We start from the raw sequence: 8,847 nt of genomic DNA, 5'->3' as shown, positions 1-8,847 counted from the left end.
ACTCCGTAATATAAGCCTTTACTATAGTAGGAGAATCGCAGTCAGTAACGTCAAGTTAAGAAAAGTTATTCAGGCGCAGAAAAGGAGAAGACGAACGAGAGAACAGGCCGAGAGCGGGGAGCAGCGAAGAGAGAAGAGAGACCAAGAAAAAAAAGAAAGGAAAAGAATGAGAGACGAGAGAGAGGGAGATGAGAGAACATAAGTAGAAAGGACAGCTATGCCAAGGAGAAAGGCGAGAGAGGGAGAGGAAGTAGAGCAAGAGACAGAGTATATCATAGTAGTATATGTATATGTTTATATAATATAATAAGAGAAGAGAGCAGAGAGAGTAGAGAGATGAGGCGAGTGATGATGTAGGAGAGAGATGCGAGAGAGCCCAGAGAGGGGAGACAGCCAGACATAGATGAGTAAGCATAACACAAATAAGCACCAGTAGTCACGAGAAAGCCCAAGAGAGAGAATATGGGTGAAACAGAGACAAAAAAGAAGAAGCAGACGCGAGAGAGGGCCCGAGACGAGTAGAACGAGAGGAGTCGAAGAGAAATAGGTAAGATAACGGTGGAGCAGGGCGAGCGAAGCTAGGGATAGAGGGAGGAGAAGTAAAGATGTCTACGGAGGAGGGAAAGAGGGAGAAATGAGGAAAAGACATAGGGAAGAGGGGCGAGGAGAGCGAGGTAGAGCGATGAGAGCGGGAGCGAAGTGAGACGTATTGGAGATAGAGGGTATGGGAGAGGGAGTGAGGCGCAAAGAGAGACGAAGTATAAGAGATTAGAGGCTATCGGGACCGACGGGAGGGTAAAGAGAGACGAAGGCTTAGAGATAAGAGGTATGGGAGACGAGAGGGAAGAGAGACGATATATGGAACGATAGGAGGCGATGGAAGGAGACGGAAAGGAAGAGAGACGTAGAATGTGAGAGAGAGGTAATGCTGAGGAGAAGCACGAAGAAGACGTAGATGCGGGCAGATTAGAGCAGTATGGAGCAGAGGCGTTAGAATGAGTAAAGATATGGGAGAGAGGGGAGGAAGAGACGCCTTAGATAGAATAGAGGTCTGGGAGGAAGAGAGGCAAAGAAGCGTAGACGTAGGATGAGTTGATAGGGGGGTAATGAGGAGAAGAGGGACGGAAGAGCCGAACGTAGTTCGGAGCATAGAGCGTATGGGGAGCAGCAGGAAGAGAGACGTAGGATGGAGATAGACGGTATAGGCGAGAGGCAGGAAGAGAGACCGTAGCATGGCAGACAAAAGTATGCGGAGAGAGCAGCGTCTAGAAGCGAGATAGAGGCCATGGAGAGAGGAGGCCAGAGAAGACCGTAGATGGAAGAGAGAGTATAGGACGAGAGGGAGGAAGGTAGGACGTAGATGGTGATAGAGGTATGGGAGAAAGAGAGGACGAGAGGGAGACGTAAGATTGGAGATAGCAGTAAGAGAGCAGAGGAGAGAGACCGTAGATGCGAGATAGAAGTATGAGAAGAGCGGAGGAAGAGAAACGTATATGGAGATAGCAGGTATTGAAAGAGAGGGTAGGAAGAGAGACGTCGATGAGAAAGAAGTATTCGGAGAGAAGGGAGGACAGAGAGGACTGTAAATATAGATAGACGTATGAGGAAGAGGAGAGAAGGCAGAGACTGTAGATGGAAGGGTTAGTGGGTATGTGACGGAGAGCGGAGGAAGATAGACGTAGATAGAGCATAGAGGTATGGGAGAGAGGCAGGAAGATAGCAACGTAGATAGAGATAGAGGTATGGGAGAGAGGGCAGGAAAGGACAGCACGTTAGATGGAGATTTGGAGGCCATGGGAGAGAGGGAGGAAAGAGGAGACGTAGACTGCGAGATGAAGGTATGCGAGGAGAGAGAGGGAAGGAAGAGAAACGTAGATGAAGATAGAGGTATGGAGACGAGGGGAAGCGAGCAACGTAGATGGAGGATAGAGGTATGAGACGAGAGGAAGAGAGACGTAGGATAGAGATAGCACGGTATCGCGAGAGAGAGTGAGGAAGGAGAGACGTAGATGGAGGATAGAAGGTTGTGACGAGAGGAAGAAAAGCATAGACGTATGATGGGCATAAGAGCGTACACGAGAGAGGACGGAGAGCAAGACGTAGAGGCAGATAGAAAGTATGGAGAGAGGGGGAAGAGAGACAGATGAGATGAGTCAGATGGTTATGGAGGAGAGAAGCAGGACGAGTAGTAGAGATTATGATGCGTATGGAGAGAGAGTGAACGAAGAGCAGACGTAAGATGGAATAATGAGGTACTTGGACAGAGAGAGGAAGAGAGACGTAGATAGAGATAGAGGTATGGGGAGAGAGTGAGGAAGAGAGACGTAGATGGAGCATTAGAGGTATGGGGAGAAAGGAGGAGAGAGAGTCGTATTCATGCCATTCACGCACGCGTTACGCACGGCACGCGATACACGACCACGGCAACTCACTCACAGCACTCACGCACAACCTTGCAGCGTAAACGCACATACAGGCACACACTCACGGCATACCCGAACGCATGTCGCGCCCGCATTGCCCGCACGCACGCAATAATACAAACTCAAACACCCATACACACGCTCGCACACATGACGCGACCGCACGCACGTCACTCGACGCACACTCTGCACGTACGCAACATAAGCGCACACACTCACGCACGCTCCGAACGCAGTCGTCACGCACTCACGCACGCGCGCTGCATACAAACTCAAATACCCCCACACACAACCGCTCGCGCGCGCACATGGACGCACGCAATGCACAAAACGTGCATGCAGCGCCTCCTTCCCACACTTCAGGATAATACCACATGCCACAATGCTAGCACTATTTTAAGTGGCGCGAGGCTCCGGGGAAATCAAACAAAATGGCAATCCACACGCCGCAGAAGTGGTTGCCGTCAGAACACACACAATTAGAAATTTCTAGGATTTGCATGTTTGTTGCCGTGCGACAAATTTAGATGTTTATAGCTGAATAGCAAAAAGTGTATCAAAGACACATGTTCTCCGAGAATAATATATTTGCAAGCATCCAAAAATTCATGATAAATACGGTTGAACTTAGCTTTAGTCAAACAGCCCCCTCCGTCAATGATTATGAAAGCTATGTAAACGATCGGCCGCACTATTTTCGTATGCACCCAACTTTTATCAAATTTTCTGCCATAAAAATAACGATGGTCAGATTTATTAGGATTATCTTGCACTTTGTAATAGCTACACACCGTATTACACTAGGGATAAGAGTAACGTGGCTGCTGCTAAAAATGGTGTAGTATAAAAGCGTGTACAATGTAACCGAAATCCACTTGCTGGGCCCAGTGGTAGATTGAGTAGCCTCCATGAGCGAACAGAGCGCCATCCTGCTCGTGGAGTGACGCATGGCACACACAGCTACACGACGGATACACGCACGCATGCACCACACGCCACACGCGGCTACACGCACGCCGCACGTGCGGATCTTAAAGAAGCAGGGGCTAATAAGTGCGACGCGCGCCATACGCCACTCTATAAGCCAGATCATATGTCAGCGGCTGATTTTTAGTTGTAAAGGCAGAAGATGTTTGGCCCTGACTTAGAATAAGAACTACCGTCAGCAGTTGGGCGTGCTGCGGTGACCGACGGCCGATCGTGCCGATTCGCCAGATATTAGCTAGGTCAACCGTGAAAATGTTCAGGTGCGATAACTGCTATTCATAAGCGATGGCTGAGATTTATTAGTCACGCCCACGAACTCAACTCATAAGAAAATTTGCCCGTGCGAGTTAGAAAAACACCCAGCATAGTGACTCGGTTTGACTCATTGACCTTCACATAGTATGAGAGAATCGCAGCTACGCCATTTGAAGGGAGAGCGCTTACTTCAGAGGAGAGAGAGAGAAAGAGCGGGAGCGAGGAGAGAGGAGGAAGAAGACGAGAGACGAGAGAGAGGAGCAGAGGGAAAGAGAGGATAGAGAGAAAAAAAAAAGAGAGAGAGAGGGGAGAGAGAAGGGGGGGACGAGAGAGAGAAAGGCCAAGGCAGCCAGAGCAGTGAGATAGAAGAGAAAGACGACGAGCAGACCGTGTGTGTCTGTTGGGGCGCTGTTGCGGGGAACTAGGGCCCTGATGTGCGCGCGGTTGTGCTCGTGTGATACTGGTATTGCTGTGTGTGACCTGCTGTGTGTGTGCCTACATGTGTGTTGTGGTGTGATGTGTGGCTATGTGTGGTGTGTCGCCGTGTTGTGTGTGTCGTGTGTGTGTGTGGTGTGTGTGTGTGTGTGCTGTGGGTGGCGGCCTGTGAGCGTGCCTGCTCTCGTGTGGTTCATAGTAGTGTGTGAGCAAGTATAATATTTGCCATGGGTTGGCCAGCTATTTGATCGTATATAGCGCATTCTCGCATCTAATATATATAGTGATATATAAAGTTGTTTCAGCCGAAGCTTAGTCTGTACTCCGCGATAACTAGCAGAACTCGGAAGCCCTAGAGGAAAACTAAAGATATTATCAGAATCAGCACGTCTGAGGAGGTTTTTAAAGGCAGCAAAAAGAGAAATTTAAAAAAGTAAAAAAGTTTAAAAAATTAGATAACAAATCTCTATTCATCAATAGGATGTGCGCGGTGCGTACAGCCATTAAAACATCCACGTATGTAGTGAAATACAAGTCATTTCCCAATTGGGCGGCCAAGTTTTTTTGGAGAAGCATCGAACAATGCCCATCCTCTAGAATCCACGTTCGCAGTTGGTCACCACATACATGTTATAATACACTCAAAATTCTTTCCATAATTCTTTTGTGAATGCTAAATTTTGCCAATCACCACACTCGAACATGACCACTTATACATGTGATTTTGCCGCGAAAAACGTACGCTTTATTTGAAAATTTCCCCGGCCCGCCCCAGCACGCACTCGGACGAGCCGCTTACACGATCGGATTTCGAAAAGATTCATAGTTTCTCGAAATTAAACAAATGCCAAAGAGTCTAACCCCTGTCTAACTGACAAGACTACAAAAATTCAAATGCGCCACGCATACACCTAAAATGTAGGGATCCATCTCCTCTGACTCCTGTCCGGAGCGCCTGCAGTTGGGCTGACTCCCACTCGTAGTACCCTAAAGGATTCTTTGACATCTATAAACGTAATTTTCAGTCCTATTAATATGACATTGCTAAATTTACTTTTAAACATGTTGTCCTGAATTTTTAGAAGCGTATTCATGAATCAAACCCATGCTTTTGATGATTTTGTTTGCTATTTATTAGGTGTTCTCCTGCCATGATTTTTCCTACAACGCCCCTGCGATTTTGCTGAGTAGCGCGCGTGTTCACTTGTTTCTATGTCGTCTGCCTTATGCGTACATCGTGTGTTTCCAGTGTTTTTTCTACTATTCTGCTCCCAACTCTTGCAACTCTATTATCGTGTATTGTCGGTGCTGTATGGTACTGCACTAGCCACTCAAATTACTTGCGTCAAGTTGGCACATAGAACTCTTTTCTGGCAGACCAAGAGCAGGCTTAAACGTATCCAGGGCAAGGTCGTTTCACGGCATTAGCCCAGGAGAAACAAATCTCTTGCTACGATGATGCTGCTCAGCAGCAATAAAGAAGACGCGTAAAAAAACCTGCCAAAGCAATCTTCTATGTTCGTAATCATTTCACTGAGACTGTTTTAATAAGGACGTTCATTCAGAGTGAACAAAATCATGTACCTGTTCTTATGCCTAGCTCTAACAGTCACAGCTAGGCGAATACATAAATCAATGATAGATTAGGCTTACACACAGTGCCGACTGTCAGGATCACTGCAGTAACTTTTAAAGTTAGTAGCAGCAGAGTCACCAGTCGCTCACACACACACACACACACACACAACACACACACAGCACCACACACACACACACACACCACCACAGCACGCACCGCACACACGCCAACACATTACAACACACACCGCCAGCATTGCTAATTTACAACTTGAGTATGCTTAATTAAATGAATTAAGTCTTGCTGAATATTGTCTAATGGGCGAAGATCGTTATTGAAACCTTTAAATTATCTTTTTACTAGTAAAAAATTGTTAAAACGGGTAAGGGAGAGCCGCCATCGCCCTGGCATTAAAAATTGCTCGCCGGTGCCAACTATTATTCGCCCTACAAAGTCTAATGCAAGATTAGTGCCATGCGCCCGCAGGTCTAGGAGGCGAGAGGTAGGAGACAGCAAATGCATATTGCGAGTAGTACTTGAGATCAAAAAGAATGCGAGTAAGAGCTTAACATTTGCTAGCTCTCACAAGCTGTTCATCTGCTAGCTATGTCTGTCTTGTTTCATTGGTCCATAATGGCATAATGTTTTTATATAATACAATAGAAATGTCATATATAAGTCGAATCTCACGTTTATACTAGTATACATTTTTATTAAATCGTGTTATATGGCACGTATAACACAAACTAAACAATAATCATTCTTTTATTTCTACAAGCATTTGGCCCATCAACAGACAGCGTGACAAAATATTAGATTGAGCCTGAACACACTGCGTTGCCCAGCTTTTGCTCACGCAGTTCACCTGACAACAGTGCATCGATCTGATTCAATGCAAGTGCATTCATCAGGATGACGTTCATGGTAGCAGTTGAGAATCAGCTGGATGTACCAGATATTACAAAGTTTCTATTCAGCATAGCATCAAGCAGTGTAGTTTTAAGTGTAAACTGGTGCCCAGATTAAGCAAGAGCAAGGACAGCCAGCTAGAACAAGTCTGTAAAATGGTGGTGTCCATAATCCAATAAAGCTAAATACTCGTATATCTCAGCAATACCAATAACAATTGATTGATGATGATGATGATGATGACGTAAATAATTAAATAATATAATATCGTATGTGTTTGTACAAAGTCACGCATTTCTCATTTCGATTGCGCACCTTACATATAACGAATCATATGACCATTTTCATGTCGTGAATATAAAGGGGGCTACGGTGGCAATTTCCCGTTATCATTTGACTGTATAAACAATATAGCTGCCTCCGTCAATTACAAGCACCACTATTTGTATCGGTGTCGATATATTCAATTTATTCAGTATTTCGTCGCGCACCGGATGTCCCGCGCGCTGTCACTTATTTATTCAGTTTTCATTCATTCTGGACGTGATATTTATATTCATTCAGTTTTCTGACCTGCCTGATATTCATTCTTGGTTGACCCTTCTGTATGAATTCTTAATAATACAGCCTTGTATTCACGTGTCACATATTTTATTCCTACAGCCTTCAGTAAGAGATGTCAGTGTACAGACTGATCCTCTACCACACTGCTGCTGTACCAATGCTCCAATAACCCAGCAGTCCACACTACCATATGTTATTTATGGCAGCATTGGTCATGTTGTGGTAGATCACAGCTACACAAGGGTACATTTTATAGGTTTTGCAGGTGTCTGTTTAGAGCAATATTGGCGGTATGCAGCCAAGCGCAATATCCTGCAATGTAAATAAATCTAGTTAATTTTACACTGTCTATAATGATAAGTTTTCCCCCACTGAATCTGTGAACACGTTAACATTATTTTCTAATTACATGTTTTAAGGAGATCAATCGAATCTGTGAAATTGGTATAGTATAAAAAATCCATCTGAATGTGTCAGAAATACAAATGCATGAATATTGTTTTATTTTAATCTGACATTAAACATGTATTCTAATTAATTCATTACATTGCTACACGCTATTAGGTATGAAATTGTTTGTTGACATGACATTAGATACACCTTATTAGATGCACTCATTTCTCATGCTTCGATGGGTGGACATCATATACTGAGTGCTGCATAAGTTATTGAACTGTTATAATGTATCCCGGCCCCCCACTCAGTGTTATTTAGGGTACGCATATGCTCGTTCCCTCCCTTTGAAAGCACCCCCTTATCTCAGGACTGCCAAAATTTCTGAACCCCCCTTTCGCGGGCTTTTTGCGGGTTTTTCCTGCCTTGGAGACCCCCCTAAATCCGGAACACTGCTCAATGTACCCCCTATCTCAGGACTGGTGAGCTCTCATTCCAACCCTCTATCTCAGGACAGACACCCTCCCTCATCTCAGGTAAGCTGTCATTACAAGTCTGGGGCTAAGGATAAAGAAGATGTCCAGTCCTATCCTATCAACTATAACATCATCCTATCCAATCACCGTACTGGACATCATCTGTATCCTTGAACCCCGGCCCCCCGTACGCATATGCTCCTTCCCTCCCTTTGAAAGCACCCCCCCCCCTATCTCAGGACTGCCAACATTTCTGAACCCCCCTTTCGCGGGCTTTTTGCGGGTTTGTTCAACGCTACGCTTGTCAAGCACCATCTTGCTGAGCAGATGCCGTATCCCATGTACACGTTCTGTTGTTATCTCTATCACAGATTTCGAGAAGTCTGTACTATATCGAGTCAATAGATGGCACTGAACTCTGTTAAGATGGCAGTGTTAATTTTGCAAGCAAACTACAGGGCAAACTACTCACCTGAATGTGCCTCCCTGTGAGTGCAGCCACAATATCCACAACGATAGGACTCTGGGTCTTGCTCAAATTCGTCGCAATTTTTACAATTTTGGCAGGTTCCACGATGTACACCACGCTTGTCAAGCACCATCTTGCTGAGCAGATGCCGTATCCCATGTACACGTTCTGTTGTTATCTCTATCACAGATTTCGAGAAGTCTGTACTATCGAGTCGATAGATGGCACTGAACTCTACACTACGTATATACTGGTACCCGTTCGCTACCTTCACCCCGGTACGTATCCTTCGCTACACTGACGTAGTGACGTTAGGGTAGCGTGTGGAAGTCTACTCTACGTAGTGTAGAGTTCAGT

The sequence above is a fragment of the Priapulus caudatus genome, unplaced genomic scaffold (genome assembly GCF_000485595.1).
Source record: "Priapulus caudatus unplaced genomic scaffold, Priapulus_caudatus-5.0.1 Scaffold525, whole genome shotgun sequence".
NCBI classification, from domain to species: Eukaryota; Metazoa; Priapulida; class Priapulimorpha; order Priapulimorphida; family Priapulidae; genus Priapulus; species Priapulus caudatus.
The sequence above is the reverse complement of the archived record's forward strand: the minus strand, read 5'-3'. Positions refer to the sequence as shown.